Source organism: Hippopotamus amphibius, chromosome 7 (assembly GCF_030028045.1).
Source record: "Hippopotamus amphibius kiboko isolate mHipAmp2 chromosome 7, mHipAmp2.hap2, whole genome shotgun sequence".
NCBI lineage: Eukaryota > Metazoa > Chordata > Mammalia > Artiodactyla > Hippopotamidae > Hippopotamus > Hippopotamus amphibius.
The window spans coordinates 50,641,155-50,661,013 of NC_080192.1; the positions used below are offsets into that span (position 1 = coordinate 50,641,155).

At 40.8% G+C, this 19,859-nt stretch overlaps 1 pseudogene; it reads right to left on the reverse strand.

The window, feature by feature from the left end:
- Positions 1-6,401: 6,401 nt before the first annotated feature.
- On the reverse strand, positions 6,402-7,501 carry LOC130857413 (60S ribosomal protein L7-like; annotated as a pseudogene).
- Between the last annotated feature and the right edge of the window lie 12,358 nt (positions 7,502-19,859).

Here is a 19,859-nt window from a genome sequence, read left to right on the forward strand (position 1 = left end):
TTATTAATATTTTATTGTTTTCAAGGCTTCACCTCCCTCAAAGCATTCCTAACACTGAGCTGATGGATTCCCTGTATCCCTCAGACGTGAGACCTTCGGGAATAGTTCACAATTGTGCTTCCTGCAATGTAGCCTTGAGAATAAATTTAAATGTGCCAGCAGTAATTTTTTCACTTTAATTCAGCAGTTGAATTTGTGGGGGACTTACTTGGTTTAAGGCCCTGGGCTGGGTAGAATTGCAAAGATCTTTGTACTGGGATCCCTTCCGTCAGGTGCTTCCTAAGACATGCACAGTGACTGTGACCTAACCTCTTCCTCCACTAGAGTCTGCACGTGAACTCCTGGAGCGCAAACTTGGTGCCTGGTTTGTAGCTGTACCTCCAGCATCTAGCCTAGTGCTTGACATGTGGCAAGTGCTCAAAACAGATATTTCTGAATGAATAAAAGCAGTACATGATGTCTATCAGTTCTAAATGTCTTTCTGCGAGTCTCAGCTCTAGCTCCATGCACAGCCATTCCCTTATCTGCGCAAAACTTTATGCCCAAACATGTCAACCGTGCTGCATTTCACAGCGCGTGATCACTAGCTTCGCACATGCTGTTCCTGCTCTCTGAATGCCCTTCTTTCCTCTGCCTGTTGAGCTCCTGACCATCCTTGGTGATCCACTCAAGCACCAGCTCCTCAGTGGAAACTTCTTTGATCTTCCAGAGTTAATCATACTCTTCTTGGTATTCTTGGTATTTTGAACAAGGCTGCCCCTATCATTTGCAGGGCCCAGGCAAGAGCACAAATGGAAATCCCCATCCTGTATGTCAAAATATTTGTTATAAGTCAAACCAGCCCATGGTTGAATAAAATATGTTCTGTCTTCTTCCCTTGTCAAATGTACATAGGAACAACAGAATAAAAAATATGAGACAACATTAGTTTATGACTGAAATTTGGCAAAATATTGAAGATGGCTGAATTTAATTTAACCACCATTACTAATCACCATTTAATTTATAGGCTAGAAATGTTTAGATGAGTAGTAAAAAAAGATATGCATAATTCACACATTATTATCAATACATATTATTGTGTACATTCTTAACTAGTTATTGCATAAAATAGATTTTTCTTGATTTTAGCAAAGCCATTTATCATGTTGTAATAAAAATTTTCATTTAATTTGTGTCATATTGGCAGTTAGGCTCTGGAGGATTAAACAACAAAAATGTGGTTGTACTCAATGAATATAAAATTGGATATACTCATGAATGCATACTAGAGTAAATGTAAAGTCAAAAAGTTAAAATTATTTCTGTTTTCAAGAAAGTTATTTGTTCTAAAATAGTTTAAATTGTCTACAAAATTTAAAGGCAAAACATATGATAATTAATGCATATCAAAAATTAAAATCAAAATTATTAAACTAAAAATAGTCCATCTCCAAAAAATGTTCATACCAATGGATTGGTGCTGGGATACTCATGGCAGGTTGACCACGGGATAAAGAAGTGCAGCTGATCACTTCACAGAGCTAAAGTTCAGGGTTTGCCTCTGAAGGGCTCTGTGCCTAATTCACATATATTTAAATTTAAATTTTTTGGAAAAGTGAATTAAATCTTATCAGATATGTTCATAAAAGTAAAACCATTTGCAAATCTAGAGTTCAATGTTCATCTAATTACCAATGTAAATAATCAGTGTTATAGTTCATGCATTCGTTAGATGTAGGTCTATGTATATAAATGTAAGAACAAGGTCAATGTTTTAAATGTTGCAAATTGTTTTTTTCAGAAACCATATGCAACAGTTTTGAATAATGAGATCGTTGGTGGGTATCTCCCAGGCCACAAATTGGAACATCAAGAGAAGCAAGAAAATTGATGCTCAGTACTGCTGGGAAATGATGCTATTTATGTAAGAGGAAAGGTATGACGAGGTCATTTGTCTCTCTTACCTGAGGACTTCCACTCCTCCAGTTCTCTTCTCGCTCAAAGCAGTGTTTCACCTCCAGCACTGGGACTAGCGGAACCTGTACACCTTCAGGACAGTCATATGCTTCTAGTTCAAGGATATGAGGCGAAATGTGTTTCCCCGCAGGCCTGAAGGATATTAGTGTGGAGAGCAGTGTTTGGGATCACCAGACATGTGCAGGCACTGAGTGGCGGACTGTAAGTAACAGAGCTCCTGAGTTCTTCAATAAAATGTGTGTGTGTGCGGTGGTGTGGCATGCTGTCAGTATTCTTGACGTATTGTTACTCCATGGAACCCTTGCTTCCTCTGGCAAGAAACCGTGAAATCATCCTCGACCCCCTTCTTTCTCTCACATCCTCATCAAATCCATCTCCTAATCCTATTGGCATTGACTTCAAAGATAATTCTTGAATTTGACCACGTATCCAGCTTCTACTGTAACCAAAGCCACTGTTATCTTTCATCTTCCGTTGGTGCTCTGTGCCTCCTCACTTATCTGGGTCCTCTCTTCCCTCCCCTGATGCCTCCTAAAGTCTATAACAGTAGGCAGCCTCTTAAAATACAAGTAGCAGCATGTTGACCTTGGGCTCAAATTGCTTCAATGCCTTCCTGTTACATTTGAACTAAAGGCTACGGTCTTTTCCGTGGTCTACGAGGTGGTCCCTCATGTGCCTCCTCACGCCCTCTCTTTCTCCCCCGCCTACCATTTACCCCTTGCTTGCCACAGGGACCTCCCGTGGTCTGTCAGGTACTGCCAGCACACGCCACCCTCGGAGCTCTTGTGCTTGTCATCGCCCATACCTGGAACCCTCTACGCCAGAGTCGACCACTAGTCCTGACCTCATTCCTTGCTGCCCTTTCTGAAGAGCAAACTTTGTCCTCCTCTGTTATTGTTTTTACTTGAGCAATTTTTTAATTGAAGTCTAGTTGATGTACAATATTGTGTTGATTACTGTCATACAGCAAAGTGATTCAGTTATACATGTATACATTTTTTAGTATTCTTTTCCATTATGGTTTATCATAGCATATCGAATATAGCTCTCTGTGTTATAGAGTAGGACCTTGTTGTTTATCCATTTTCTATATAAAAGCTTACCTCTGCTAACCCAGCCTCCCACTCCATCCCTCTCCCAACCCCCTTACCCTTGGTAACCACCGGTCTCTTCTCTATGTCCGTGTTTCTGTTTCTGTTTTGTAGATAGATTCATTTATGGTATTTGTCTCTCTCTGTCTGACTCACTTCACTTAGTATGATAATCTCTAGTTGCATCCATGTTGCTGCAAATGGCATTATTTTGTTCTTTTTTTTATGGCTGAATAGTATGCCATTGTCTACATGCACCACATCTTCTTTATCCACTCATCTGTCAATGGATATTTAGCTTGTTTCCATGTCTTGGCTATTGTGAATAGTGCTGCTATGAACTTACATGCATGTATCTTTTTGAATTATAGCTTCGTCTGGATACATGCCCGGGGTGGGATTGCTGGATCACTCTTCTATTTTTTACTTTGCTATATTTTTACTTACAAAGTAAATACAAATATAAAATGTTATTTAGAAGAGTTAACAGTACCTGATATATCTATTTAATTTTTATTTTTTAATTTTTATTTTTATGTAATTATTTTATTTTTTGGCTGCATTTGGTCTTCGTTGCTGTGTGTGGGCTTTCTTTAGCTGCGGCGAGCGGGGGCTACTCTTCATTGTAGTGCATGGGCTTATTGTGGTAGCTTCTCTTGTTGCGGAGCACCGGCTCTAGGTGCGTGGGCTTCAGTAGTTGTGGTACCTGAGCTCAATAGTTGTGGCTCGCAGTCTCTAGAGCACAAGCTCAGTAGTCGTGGCGCACGGGCTTCATTGCTTAGCGGCACGTGGGATCTTCCCGGACCAGGGTTGAACCCATGTCCCCTGCATTGGCAGGTAGATCCTTAAACACTGTGCAACCAGGGAAGTCCCCAACATATCTATTTCAAAATGCTATGTGTCTTTCATACAGATGTGTCATTTTAGATTTGGTTTATGTGGTTCGAGGACCTGACTTAATTCCCTTGCTCTGGGGATGGGCATTCCTGTCCAGTGATTGGTTTGAAATTGGACAAGTGGAGAAAATAGGTATCTGCCTAATACTGTTTCTGAAACATTTTGGAACCAGAAGTTCTGATTTTGTTGGAGTTGCTAAACTGGAGCTACTAATAGCCATTCCACCTGTCTATGGGAGCAACTACTTGAAAATAAAGACAACAAAGAGGAAATTACACTTAAAAGGAGTAATGAGAGATTCTTGAATGTTTAGTTTGAGCACCTGGATTTTCAGTTCAATGATTCAATGAATTCATCTTTTCACTGAAGCCAATTTGATTTGCAGCCACCAAAAGATTCTGAGAAATATAATTACACTGCGTTACATCTGTATTTACCTCCACATTCTCATACAATGATTTATGTGTAAATCAGATGTCATTGAAGGTTTGGTGTATCTAAGAAGAATGATCACATCGGGGGTTGTAGTAACAATATGATATATTAACATTATCTGCTAATATAACATACTAGTTGTATAATAATAATATAATATAATAATAAACATTCTAATAATATGCTATAATATAAAAATAATCTAAATGTTATACACTAAATGTAGCATTTCCCACAGTCTAAGAGAAAACAACCCAAAAAGTTGAGCAATTCATAGGGTGTTTTCTCATGGATGTTTCATATGCAACCTTACACCTCTGCCCTCAGATATATGCCTCTTGTTTCTAAATTCCCATGGGAGAAACTCCACCCACCTTTTGGGAAATCCTACCCTTATACACAGGATTTGGTTTTATTCCTAGATCAGTCCCACTTCCCTAGCATTACATTTCCCCAAGTCTGAGTTTTTCAGCCTATAATAATGCCCGGGGTGGGAATGGAATGAGGGAGAGTGGCGGGTAGAGGTGGCACCAGCAAGCCAACCCAAGGTGGCCTCTGGCATTTCACGTGCCTCCAAGTAGCCCGGGGTGGATGTGGGTGTTCCAAATCTAGCCTGCTTTTCAGGTCTCCCTACCAGGGTGAGGGGCAGACAATCCATCCATCAAGTATTTCCTTTGGTCCCACAATTAACGATTGGATCACACACACACACAAGAACTAACAATTCTCAAAAACAATGCTGTCCAAGCCTGTAAGGAAGAAACGAGTTTTTAAACACCCCCCCGGAGTCTTGCAGAGTTGTGTTAGCTCTTTTTCTTGATCCTACCTCTAACCTTTATTAGAAATGATGCTCTCTCAGGCATGATGGAAATATGAGAAGGTCTTATATGTGCCATCATGTATAAGGACTGATTAAATTCTTAGCCTAGGGGTCATCTTCCTTCCAGTGTCCTAGTCTGGGGAAAGTGAGATGGGGAGTTGTCTGCAGAGGGGACTGTTTCATTAATTTAGTTATAATATCTTTCTCCTCTGTGGGGTCTGGGGCTCCTTGAAAAGTTCTAAGTTTCACAGGCAGAGTAGATAGTTAATAAATAGGAGTTGAATTAACAAGTGACATCTGCCATGGTTACATTTAGGATTCATCACTCATGAATTTACTAATGGACTTGATTTATATACATTACTAACCAGAAATGGATTTGGAGTCTTTATTTTGGGCCAAGTTCTTGGTTTTCCAGAAGTTGCTGATTAAGATAAAAATATCGGAGAAGGAAAATAAATCCTCAAGCTCCAGTAAAATGGAATCGGTTCCCACGCTGGCCAGAAGAGGGCAGAGTCCCTGTGGGAATGTGACAGGATAGATGTATTTTGATATTGCAGAAAGGTTTTCCAGCGTAGGCACTGGCTAGGGAAGGGAGGAGTAAGTGGCAAAGAGAGTCTGGTGGGGGACAGAGGAAGAAATAATTTCTAGAAGGTGACAGGAGATTTAAAAAATTGTTTACTTCATGCTAATTAATCATTCATTTATTAATTCATTCCTTTAGCAAACAATACTGAGCACTTACCATGTGTCGGACACTGTGCCTGGGGTGAGTAATGCAGAGATGAACACAGCAGACATGGTCTGGGGTTACAGGGATTAACAAATAAGTGCATGCATAAATAATGATTTTGATAAGAACTATGGAAGAAAATAAGAGGATGTGATGAGAACTACTTTAAGTTGGAGGAGATCTCTCTGATAAGATGAAACATGAAGGATGAAGAGTCATGTGGAAAGTCGGGAGACACGTGTTCCAGGCAGAAGGAATAGCTTGTACGAGGGCCCTGAGGTTGGAGGGGGTTGAAGGAATGAAATGAAGACCAGGGTGGCTGCACAGGGGTAGTGGCAGGAGATAGCTTTGGAGAGACGGGGGAGGGTCACGAGGGTTTGGATTTTCTTTTTCTTTTTTCTTTCAATTTAAAAGCAGTCACTGTTTATTAACCAACCAGATTACAAAAATAATCAAGGTAGATACCTTAGTTCATCCTTCTAATAAGCCTATGGATCTGGTGCCAGCATCTCCACCTTCTAGAAGATGGATGGTCTTTTTCTTCATTCCATCTTGCGGTGAAGACAGTTTCAAGGGTCATGGGAAGTTGTTTGCTTCTCTGAAACGTTTTCCAACAGAACAGATCTCATGAATCAGATCCTCCATGCAGATGATGCCGTATTTACCAAGTGACTGAGGAATCCATGTGTGAGCTGGCAGGGCAGCTCACTTCTTGTTGATTTTGCCATAGCCAACCTTGGAGATCAATTCATTTTCTGACTAAATGTTTGGATACCCAATGCATTATGTGGTTCCACAGTCCTTAGCATGTTGACTGAAGTCTCACTGAGCTTCACAAAGGTGCCACTGAAGATCTGCAGGTGGTAAAGAAGCTCCAACACCTTTCAGACCTTTGAGCTCACACCGTTGCTACCTCTGATCCTGATGTCAGGTGCCAGTTTGGGTTCCTCAGGCACAAAGAAGTCGTCAGCGTTTCTTGCCATCCTAGCCATTCGACTCTTGCTTCTGTACATCTGCCTGTACTCCTTGTAATAGTGCTTAGCCTTTTCATTGATAAACTTCCTCCTTGCCTTTCAAAGCATCTTTTGGACAACTTCTTTCTCAGGCGCTTGATCTTCAGCTCTGTGAAATTCCTTTGCTTTTCTTTTTAAATTAATTAATTTATTTTTATGTTATTGGCTGCATTTGGGTCTTCACTGCTGTGTGCGGGCTTCCTGTAGTTATGGAAGGGGGGCTACCCTTCGTTGTGGTGCTTGGGCTTCTCGTTGCCATGGCTTCTTTTGTTACGGAGCACGGGCTCTAGGCACGTGAGCTTCAGTAGTTGCAGAGCATGGGCTCATTAGTTGTGGCTCGCGGGCTCTAGAGTACAGGCTCAATAGTTGTGTCCCACGGGCTTTGTTGCTCCGTGGCATGTGGGATCTTCCTGGACCAGGGATTGAACCTGTATCCCTCTATTGACAGGTGGATTCTTAACCACTGTGCTGCCAGGGAAGCCCTCCTTTGCTTTTTCTTAAGGGTTTCTGGTATAGCAGGAACCCTCTTTTTCTTCTCTTCTGCACCCTCCATGGTTCCAGCCAGGAAAGAGCAGGTTTGGATATTCTTGTATGAGCAACTAGAAGCCACAAAAGGGTGTTAAGCAGAGGCATGGATCCTTTTATTCATATTTTAAAAGATCACTCTGGGGAGTTCCCTGGTGATCCAGTGGTTAGACTCCACGCTTTCACTGCTTGAGGGCCCAGGTTCAATCCCTGGTCACGGAACTAAGACCCTACAAGCCTCACGGCGTGGCTGAAAAAAAAAAATCACTCTGGCTGCAGTATGGAGAATGAACTGGAGGGGTATTGAGGGAAGCAGGGGTGTTAGGAGACGATTATAGTAGTTCAGGGAAAAGATGATAGCTTGGACTAGGGTGGTGACAAACGTTGGTGAGAATTGGATGTATTTGAGGACAGGCTTGACAAGAGCTGGTAATCGAGGTTGAGAAAATGTGTCAAATGTTGTTTGACTAGTTTCTATCATGAGCAGTTGGGGACGTTTAGGGAAAGGCCGGCTGGGGGTGTGAGGACAGGGAGTGGAGGGTCAAAAATGGAAAGTTCAGAGTTGGATCTGTGAAGCTGGAGCGCCCTGTGAGATACCCAAGTGGAGATGTTCTGTCATGGGCTGCTGAAAGGAGGGCTAAGTGAGAGACAAAAACTTGTGGATCAGCCCTATATAAAAATGGCATCTAAAGCCATGAATGTGGATGCAGTTACAGAGTCAGGGAGAACACAGGGGTTGAGAAGACGTCCCAGGACTGAATCCTGAGAAACTGTAACCAAGGCAGGGATCACACACATAGTCAGGATTTTGTGGATTAATGGGAAGAAAGTCCTTTCCGAAATGTATCCAGTGAGTGGTCACCTGGTCTTCCTTTGCTTGTAAGGAACTCATGTATTAGTTTCCTGCTATCACTGTAACAGATTGTCTCCAACTCGGGAGGTTTAAAAAATACAAATTAGTTCTCTTCAGCTTCTGGAGGTCAAAAGTCCAGAATTGGTCTCGCTAAAATTAAGGCATTGGCAAGGCTGCGTTCCTTCTGAAGGCATAGGGGAAACTCTGTTTCCTTGTTGTTGTTGTTTTTCTAGCTTCTAGAGGCTGCCCGCATTCCTTGGTGTGTAACTTGCTTCCATCTTCAAAGCCAGCAAATGGCAGGTGGAGTTTTTCTCATGCTCTGTCCTTCTGACACTGAGTCTCCTCTTTCCCTCTTTTATTTCTAAAGACGCCTTGCGATTACATTGGGCTCACTGGGATAACTGGGGATACTGTCCTCATCTCAGGACCTGCTGATGACCAGCTTTAATTCCATCTGCAACATTAAATCCACGTGCCATGAAATGTAACATATTGTAACCTATTCACAGGTTCAGTAGTTGAGGACATGGGCATCTTTGGGAGTCATCATTCTGCCTTCCAAACCTTACAAGTCTTGCTTATCCCTCTTTGGAAAAGTGTGAAAGAGTACACACTACTCCTCAAGTCTTAGAAGAAAGCCTTCTGTGATAGTCCAAAATGGTGTATTTGACAAAAGTGATGAGATTCGCTTGTGTGTCTGCGTATTTCAGCAACATACCCAGTGGATAAGAAAGAAAACAACCAGTGAAGTTATTGATTAGGGACTTATTTATATTTCCTTCCCTTGTCAACTAGAACAGCTGTTTGGGTTGTTATAGCTAATGTCTCTGTCTTAGTGCACTCAGGCCGCTGTAACATAATACCATAGCCTGGGTAGCTTGTAAACAACAGACGTGTTTCTCACAATTACGGAGCTTGGGAAATCCAAGATCAAGGCGCCAGCAGATTCGCGGTATCTGATGAGGCCTTGCTTCCTGGTTCCCGGACGACCATATCGCTATGAACTTCCAGGAACGGGTGAAGGATCTCTCTGAGGTCTGTATTATAAAGGCACTAATTTATTCTCCAGGGCTACACTTTCGTAATCACCCCAAGAGCCCCAAGTCCAAATATCATCACACTGTGAGTTGGTATTTTCAACATATGAATTTTGGAGGACACAAAACTTCAGTTTATAGCAGTCTCTTAGTAAAACATAATGTCACTTAACATTTATCGGAATGGTAAAAAAGAAACAAACGAAAAAGTACCTCCCTGCCCCGACAATACTAGCACTGTGTATTCAGCAACTTGTAATCATCATTTGTGGCTGGTACTAGTGTCACAGCAACTCTAATATACAGAGAAGGAAGCTGAAGGTTTCAGAGGTTACATAGATGTGCCAAAGTCACCCAGGTAATAAAACTGGAGATGGAATTCAGTGCCGTCTGACCCTGGGCCCATGTCCTTCTTTTTCCCTTCATCTTTCTTCTCCCAGAGCTGTTTTCTAGTTAGAGGCAAAATGTCCAAGTTGGACTGTGATATATACATATGGAGAATCACATTGCATATACATAGATATTATGTATACATAATGTATATGAGAAAGCCAATTATCTACTAACTCATTGAAGTTTTTGATCAATATAGATATAAAAAAGCAAAGAGGGCAGATTGGAATGAAATCAGCTGATATAAATTTTACTTGGACAAATAGGTGTTTGTTTATTTACCCAATAATGTTCCCCTTCCTCCCGTTCTTTTTTATCATGGTAAAATACACACAATAATGTTTTGTGTTAAAAAAGATGAGCTCTTACTTTGGTGTCAAATTTTTTTTGAGTGACTTAATGCACTTTCTTGGAGCAAATGCTTATTCATTTCAATTCTCCATTAAAGAAATATTTGCAGCTATAAATTGATACCTAAGAACCACTTTAACTGTATCCCATACTTTCTGATATGTAATACTTTGATGGTTGTTCAGGTCTAAACATTTTGTAATTTCCATCATCATTTTCTTTTTAACTCATAAATTGTTTGGAGGTGCTTTTAATCAAAATGTGGTGTTCCTCCTTTTCTATATTGTTATTGTTGTTGTCTACTTTAGTAATAATGTGGTTAAAAATGTAATCTCTATGACATTAAATTTTTGAAAAATTTCATGCTGTCTTTTGTGACTGGTATGGAATCGATTTGGATAAATGTTGTATGTGTGCTTGAATAGAACGTGTATCTTTGAGGAGTACCATTTCATGTAGCAGTAATGAGCATGGTGAATCCACAAGGCATGGCCTGCCACAAAAATACAATTTAACATTTTTTCAGTGGGAGTAAACTTCTTCTGTCCCTGGAGATAAATTCTGGAAATTGTGGTGTCTTTTCTGTGGACTCTGAAGTAATAGTCCTGTTCTCACTTTGGTCCCCAAATTGCCACCTCTGGTCAGTGTCCGGCAGTATCAAACAGTGCTTCCATCTACATTCAGGTGAGACCGTGCCTCCCTCCACATGGTTGGACATGGCCTACCTCAGTGGATATCGCTGGCTTCTGCATCCTAGTCTCTTCTCGCTCCCCCATCAGCTTCTTTTTAACCGGCTGCTCCGTCTGTCTACGCTTCCCATCTTAGTGAATGGTACCAGCACCCACGACCTAGGTCAGAACTGGCAATTATCCTAGACTCCTCTTCCCATTTCCATTCCTATTTCTAACAAACACCGAGAGTCATCAACTTTACTTCCCAACTCTCTCTCAAATTGCTCCAATTCTTTTCATCTCTGCTTCCACTGCCTCTGTTCAGGCCACCTTTATCACTTGCTTACATCATTGAGCTGATCCTCATCTCCATTTTGCCACCTACTCAAATCTTCCTGCTGTAACCAGTGATTTTTCTAAAGTACAAATCTGATTACATCATTCTCTGCTCAACGCATTCAGTGGTTCTCTACAGATCATAGAATAAACTTCAAACTTCTTAACTTTGCTTACGTGGCCCTTCAGGATCTGGCTCTGTTTTTAAAAATTTCTCTCCAGAGTCTTCTGTGATCACGTCCCTCTTCCTAAAACAAACCTACATTCTAGCCTTTCTTGCAGACCCTAAAATACGCTATGCTTGTTCACCTTGAAACATAATGTATAACAGGACTTTATATCTTTGAGACTGATGATCTTCCTTGAGGTTACATATCTTAACTCTAAAAGAGTGGAATGATGGAAAAAATATTAACACATATGCACACACACAAATACATACAGGTATATACACACACACATATATATACATACATTTATGTATACACACATATATAATATATATTTGGAATAAATATATGGCAAATGCACACAAACATATGCATATATATGGAAATTAGCAATCAATAAATGCTTTTAAAAATTGTACATGGATATCCAGTTATAGATAGCAGATTAGACAATACATTAATTTCCTCTTTCCTAGATTCCATCAGAATCATAATAAAGGCATGTAAAAGCTATAAATGCATGAGGACAAAAAGAATGTGATTGGAGTCAATAATAATAAGAGATTTCCACACATTTCTGGAATACAGATTCAGCAAATTTGGCAGAGCAGAAGAAGCTGCCTCTTCTACTGCACACAGAGGGAGATGGAGACCAGAGAAATCAGATTTGCCCAGAGGAATCCCAGAGAGACTTAGGATTCTGGAATTCCAAGTAGAGCAGTGGGTGGTATTTAGGCTTAGGGCTGAGAACAGGGTGATTACATGGGTCAGTGGACTGCCATGCATTTCTTTGGGCATAAAATGTCAGCAGTTTGGTTTCTATTCTGAGCCTGGAAGTCAGAGGTGACTTCCCAGGAGATCTCAAGAGTCTAAGGAAAAAAGACCACCACAGACCTACAGCATGAAGAGTTAAAAACATAAAATCAAGGAAAATCTCCCAGAAAACAAAACAAAAAGATAAATTAAAAAAATATATTGAAAATATGCAAGCAGCGTAGAGGATTATACCAGCAGGATCAACATCTGATCAACAGGGCATCCAAAAAGATAGAATAGAGAAAATACAGGTGAAGAAATTATCAGAGAAGCAATATAAGAAACTTTCCCAAGATTAGAGCCAAATAATCAACTTCTCAGTGAAGTATTCCTCCACCAACCCATTAAAACTGTAGCCCCTCCACCCAGCCCCTCCTCACTTAATTGTTCTCCATTGAACTTATAAACACCTGGCCTACAATGTATTTTACTTGTTTGTTTAATGTCTCTCCTCCCCCTTAGAATGTAAGCTCCCTGCAGGCAATGCATTTTGTCAGTTTTGTTCACGGTGGCATCGTCAGCACCTACTCAAGACTTGGTACAGTCAGTGTTCAATAATTATTTGTTGAGTGAAGAAGGAATAATAGAATGACTCAAGAGATCTAAAAACTTATCTGCCGTGGAAAGAAATCAGTTGATAACGCCTCAAATTGGTTTCTCAATAAAATGATATATAAGCCTAGTTTAGAAATATGAGACAACCACCTGAAGTAATAGCTAAAAGAGTTAGAGGCACTTAACCACATCTGAGGAACAGGGTGGGAGAGCAGGAGAGGGAAGAGGCAAGTTGCTGTTGATTTTCATTGTAAGTTTTTGTAAACTATTTGCTTTTTTCACCATGTGCCTGTACTGTTTATTTTTTTAAAGAGTGTATATGTCTTAGAAAACATTTTGTATTTATTTAGTGTAAATATATATCAAATCAACAATAATAATAGCTAACCTTTATTGAGCACTTATTACATGCTAGGCATTGTGCTAAGCTTTACATGGTTTCCTGAAGAACGTATTACATATCTGTTGTCCTTTTACATGGACTGAAAACATCTGGATTTAACCTAAAAATAGAAAAACCCCCTCAATCGCCAAATATAAATATTTAGTAACCTAAACTCAATCGAATAAATTCTGCTTCTAAACCTTCATAACAGAGATATGAATTTGATATGAGTCCTCACGTCCTTAAAATGCAAGAAAAAAAAAGCATCATGCAATCATTTTAAAAGTTTTTATTTACTAGGAAATCCTTGTAGAACTGCAAAAGCACTTGTTACCAGGCACTGTAGAAACTGAAGGAAAAATTGTGCATAAGCTCTTTTGGAGACATCTGTCAGTGTCGTCTGCTTGCTTCCCCTCCACCCTTCTTTCCATTCCACATTTCTCTTTTATTCTGTTCATCTGAAGTGTAAGTGACCTTTGTTTCAGGAAATTTATGAGACTTTCACAACATGAAATGGCTTCTGACAGAGTCATTTTCGGGCCTCAGCTCTGCTCTGCTTCCTCCTGTCTGTGCCTGGATATTCTGCTGTGACGCCATCCATCACTGGTTCAGGAACACGCAGAGCCGTCACCGCTGCAAATCTTTCTTCCATCATTCCAGAGGTGAAACTGAAACATTGATAGTTGAGGTTTAGACTGTGCTCTGGGTCTGTTGGGAGCAGCTCCTCCTTTCCTTTTCCTTTTTTTTTTTTTAAACTCTTTATTGGAATATATTCACTTTACACTCTTGTACCCGTCTCTGAGGTACACCAAAGTGAATCAGCTGCATCTACACACCTTTTCCTTTTTGCTTAGCTAAACTCCTTCCCATCTCTCAGGCTTCGGTTGAGATGTGCCCCTGGAGAAGGCTTTCTTGACAATGAGCCCACCCAAATGTGAGTCCTGCACCTCCTGCAGCTCCCGGAGTATCCCTCTGACATTGATTTCATAGACTGCATTGTTGCTGCCATTTATTTTCAGTCACCTGTCCTGGACCTCATGCTCCCTTGGCACAGAGACTGAACTCTTTGCTTTGCTAACTCCAGCACATGGTGTAGTGCCCTGGTACAGAGCAGGTGCTCAGTAACCATCTGAAAGAATGAATGGATGAATGAATGCCACTGTCACTGTGTACAGTTCCACTTTAGTTTGCACATACTGAGTATGTATGAAAAATAACAACCACAACAACTGGATAGCTGTGCTTAACAACTTCTGAGTCAAAGGCTAATGAGTTAAATAATCTTGGCCTAAATCCAGAAGTTAAAGGGAAAAGAGATAGCGAGAAGGCTGTGCATTTTTCCTGTGTTCTGTAGGAAATGAGTATTTCTTAAGCTCTTTTCCTCCAGCAATTTCCGAAACTGAGACTGCATCATATAATTTTATAGCCCCATGAAAGAAGAGAGTAAAATGCTTTCAAAATGGTTTGTGCCACATGCTGTAACCTAGCCTCTTATTTATGGCTTGAAAAATAGGTGAGGGAAAGTTGTTATATTTTCCTAATTCTTCAGAGCATTTGAATAATAGTTAACAAAGACCACACTGAAAATTGAACTTACCTTATCACTCATGAGATCAGGTTCTGAATTATGTGAAGCAAAAATGTTTTCAATACCGTTCCCTCCCCCCACCTATCCCCCATCTCCTCAGCTGAGGCATGAGATGCTCTAAAAGCATCATAGTTACTTCATGCCTTTTCCACTGCTCTTCATTGGACCAGAGCTAGTATGTGCTGAATGCTCCTACAAATGATAGGAAAAAGTTGAAAGAGCACTTTAAAGGTGTTTTTTTAAAAAATAATTAATTAATTAATTTTATTGGCTGTGTTGGGTCCTTTTTTTTTTTTTGCTGTGCTTGGGCTTTCTTTAGTTGCGGTGAGTGGGGGGCTACTCTTCGTTGTGGTGCGAGGGCTCCTCATTGCCGTGGCTTCTCTTGTTGCCAAGCACGGGCTATAGGTGTGTGGGCTTCAGTAGTTGCAGCACATGGGCTCAATAGTTGTGGTTCACAGGCTCTAAAGCGCAGGCTCAATAGTTGTGGCGCATGGGCTTAGTTGCTTCATGGCATGTGGGATCTTTCTGGAGCAGGGATCGAACCCGTGTCCCCTACATTGGCAGGCAGATTCTTAACCACTGTGCCACTCAGGAAGCCCTAAAGGTGGTTTTAAAATTTTAATCTAAGGCTAGTTGAAAGATTGTTGTTTAAGGTTGTTCTGTGATTATTGGGAAATTGGGCAAGATTTCACTTTTTAGTTTGAGTATGTGGCAGGCAAAGAAATAACAAATCAAAGAGAAAAACAGAAGAACAAAATTATTCCACTTCGATGACTTACATGTTTTATCTGTGATGCTAGATTTTCATTTTCTGTAACTCTGAGGGAAAATGGATAAATCAGGATGCTATTAATAATAATTGTGGGAGAATTTCCATTGATTTATGTGAGATTAGACTCTGGCTCAGTCTATTTTCACTTGGCAGTTGTTTCTTTTGTAAGAAAATACTCCTGTTAAACAGAGAGTATCTTTGACTTGAATGGTGTTCCAGAGACATATTTAGTTACAAGTTGAAATAGTGTTGGTCCCAAATCTATTACCAGAATAAGAGCCACATTAACTTTCATTCATCTATGGGTGATAATATGTGATGTTTCATTTACTTTCTTCACTAGCTCTACTTTGTTTACTAGACTGTATTTGAAATGATATATTGTTATTGTTATTATTATTATTAATGCTCAATTATGAATGACAGTATTTTTATATTATCTTAAATTTAAGGAAGGACATATCTCCCACACATATGTAACTTAAAGTTAAGTATATATATAAGAATATATTTATATATTAAATATATATTAAAACATAAATATTAAATTCTTTATTTAAATTATATTATATTTAAATTATATTAAGTTAAATATATAAATATATATACACATTTTATACATATACACTTATACATATATGTTACATATATGTATACACATATATCTGCATGACTGTGAGATATACAAGTTCTCTCATGAAACTCCAATGCTGACTATGAGCTTACTATTTTGCTATTTGTTGGTTTCAGACTCCAGTAGGTTCTATTATCAGTCCAGGAAGTTCCTTGTTTCTCTAACCTGGAAATATAATAGGAAGCCAGGCACATGTGCGCTATGGGAGAGCCAGGAAGGGCTCCCCCCATCTAGTACTATTTCCTTTACAGGCTCTCATTTCAAATTTTCACCACTTGGAACTAATTGCTTGTGTTTAGGCTTTGTGGACATCTTGGTATCACAGAATCCTAGAATTTTAAACCTAGAAGGAATATTAAAGATCTGATCCAATCACCTTCATCAGTCTGTAGATAGGAAACGGAAACTCAGAACTTTGTCCAAGGTTTCACACTCTGAGGGTGGTAGAACCACTAGAATCAAGGCCTTCTGAAGGTCAATTCTGCTGATTTTCACTGTGTTCACTCGTTTCTCACTCTTTAATTTATGGCATGGTCAGGATTCTTCTGGTAAAAGTGAGACAAACCCAAATCTGACATACTTTAAGAAAAGAAGAAACTTTAGGAGGCTTTGGGCACAACAGGCTCAAATAATGTCTTCCACACTTGGCTGTCTCCAAATCTTGCCTCCTGTGTCCTCTGCATGGACTTCATCCTCAAGCAAGCTCATGTCATGCTGTGGTGACACGTCTTCTTCCTCACCACCCTCCCCTCAGAAGTTACAGGCAAGCATCCTACACGCTTTAATTCCACCAGAGTGAAAAAGGCTCATTTTCCTAGTTAGTCCCAGAAAAGTGTTGACATGAAATCTCATGGGTTTGCCTTGGGTCATGTACCTGAACAAATCAGTGGATCAAAATATATCAACTGGCCTAGCCTAAGTCACATGCTCTTCCCTGCCACCAGGGGAATCGCATAGGCTGAGAGTGAGGGACAGGAGTTTCTGCCAAAAATTTAAAAAATAAATAAAAAATAGAGTGCTGTTGCCAGAGGAAAGTAAAATAGCAACCTAGTAGCTTAAAGCAACCACTGTCTGCCTCAAGTGCATACACCGTGCTAGGTGTTTGTCTCTGTAGCATCTGTTGTTAGTCCATTTGTTTACCAGTTCTTTTTTTCAAAATGAACACATTGGCCGAAAGTTGAACTCACAGAAGTAGAGTCAAGGAGAGATTATATTGGATGTATTGAGGGAGTGATGGGGAGGCAACGGACAAATGTTTGCGGTGCAGAACCCTGTGCAGGGGAGGAAAAATGAGGCCTGAATGAAGGTCAGTGGGGGCCCAGAGGACAGGAGGGATCTGGGAAAAGCCCTGTGAGAGGCTGCTGGTCTCCACTAGGCTATCTGCTCAGTCTCAGCTGGGTTCACTGAGCAGATAACCCAGTGGAGATGAGGTGTGGTTGATTTGAAGAGGAAAGTTAGAAACTTACACTCAGCTAAAAATAACTCCATGCTTGTTTTGCTTTTGTGAAATATGCTTGCTGCACCCAGAAGGACAGAAAAGCAGGATGACCTAACAATCCAATGTAACTTTAAGATGTTTTGCTAAAAAATGGAATGTTTTACACCTGCTTTTGTAAGTTTCTGTTTGGAAATTTCCATGCTCTGTAAACATGTGCCCTATAAAAGTAAAGCTCACCCTGAGCTCGGGGCCCAGAACTTTGGAGCGTTAGCTCGTCTGGTGCCACCGGCTTAATAGACCTGCGTTCTCCAACCCACCGAGTGTGGTGCTTGGTTTCTTGACGGACTGATTTCTGCAACAGATTCATTCATTCATTCACGCATTTTGGGAGGGGCGACTGTGGTTAGCTGCTGTGCCGGTGCTCAGGATGCAAAGGTGGTAAGACAGATCATCCCTCATCATCCTCCAGGGGCCTGTTACACAAAGCTTGGTGACACTTGCAGGAACTGCTACCAGGGAGAAGTCCAGAGTATTCCAAGAGTATGTACAGAGGACCTCACTGTGTGGAAGATGTGGGCAGGGAGAAAGGCAGAGAAGGTCCCCTAGAGTAATATTTGAGCTGAGACTGAAGAACAAGAAGGAGGTTTGCTAGGACGGAAGAGGGGCCAGGAGAAGAGAGAGAATTCCAGGCAGAGGGTACTGGAGCCTGTGAGAAGGGGTTCAAAGTTACAGAAAAGAGAGTGGTGCATTCCAAGCCCTCCGAGGAAAGCCTGTGAGTTGGGGATGGAGCACCAAGTGGGGAAGGCTGGTGACTGCTCAGCCTGGAGGAGGAAGAAGAGCCGGACCATGCCACTCAGTTCGGGCCATTGGAGAGACTTTGAATTTTGTCTGTGAGCACTAGGTTTGTGATCAGATTTGTGGTTTTAGAAAGATCACACTTGCTGGGGGTGGAGAAAGAATTGAGGGTGGGTGTTGAGACTACACAGCCAGAGCATAAGTGTAGAAGTGGCAACAGACATGAAGAGAAAGCCACCACATTCAGGAGGTATTGGAAAGGCGACTTCGCAATAGTTGGACAGGCAGTGCAATACACTGTGGATTTGTGAAAGTTTCACATTTTCATTAGCTGGTTGAATTGTAGGTTTTATTTTCCATGACAGTATTAAGTTGGCTGGGAATTAGGCTGAATATAATTGTTTTATGGCCAAATGGATCCCATTGTAATAAATAATGACCATATATCAGCCTGCCAAGTGCCTGATTTAAGAGTACAAGGCCACAGGGAACTTCTTTGAGCCTACAGATTTGGTGACTAAAGATACGGGAATGGAACCTTAAACGCTGGCAGCCGCGCAGCATGTCCTGGGTCCTACAGCCAGCTTGCTTGCTACAGTTTAGATAATCCCTTAAACCTGTAAGAGTTCATATATGTAGACTCTGGAACTATATTCTTGGATTGATGGATGGGATGAACAGCCAGGTTCAGATGCTCTGCGGTGCAATGGAAGAATTCCAATTGATGTGGGGACAAAGACTCTGAGACCGAGTGTGCTGTGATGATGGTGGTCTCCTGGAAAACCAGCTTTGCCAAATCGAATTTAAGCCTGGAGAGCTAGAATTAAGTGTGTTCGGGATGTGCACCCAAGAGAAGGTTTATCCTGAGCAGGGACTGATAGGATAGTCTACGGTTGTACAATAGTCTAGAGAAGAGAGTGTGGGACTAAGGTCAGGGAATTATGACTCTCCCATTTACTAGCTCTGTCTTCTAAGCTAATTGCTTATGCTTTCCAAGCCTCAGTTAACCCATTTTCAAAGTAAGTATAATAATAATAATAATAATAATAATAATAATAATAATAATAATACCTGCTGTATCACCCAGCATGGTGCTGAAGATGAAAAGAAAATAATGAAATGAAGATGAGAAGAAATGAAATCTGTCAAAGTGCTTTATAAGTGGAAAATAAAGATGCCAAAAGAATTGTCATTATTTGTTCCAGTCAAGTTAGGCCAAATGGTACCATGGTCAGAAATAGCAACATCTTGCCTTAAAACAAGGTTTCTTTCTTGCTCCTTCTGGCAAAGTCCACCATCCAATGGGCAGCTCTTAGGGTATGACTCTTCCATTTGTGTTGATGATGAAGTACGTGACTATAGTGATCTTTGGTCGCGTTGCCCTCCCCTCACTTTCTGGTTGTTCAGTGGGCCCCGCTGGCTGTACCATTGTAACAAGCGGCTGTGGTTTCTCCCCCCTCTCCTGGGTTCGTTTTCCCTTCTGGAAGTGCATCTGGATTTTTCTCTGGGTCATCAGCCATTTCATGTTTCACACGGGGCTGGCGCTTCTCTGCACCACCAGTTCAGTCACCAAGGGAAATTGCAAACACGAG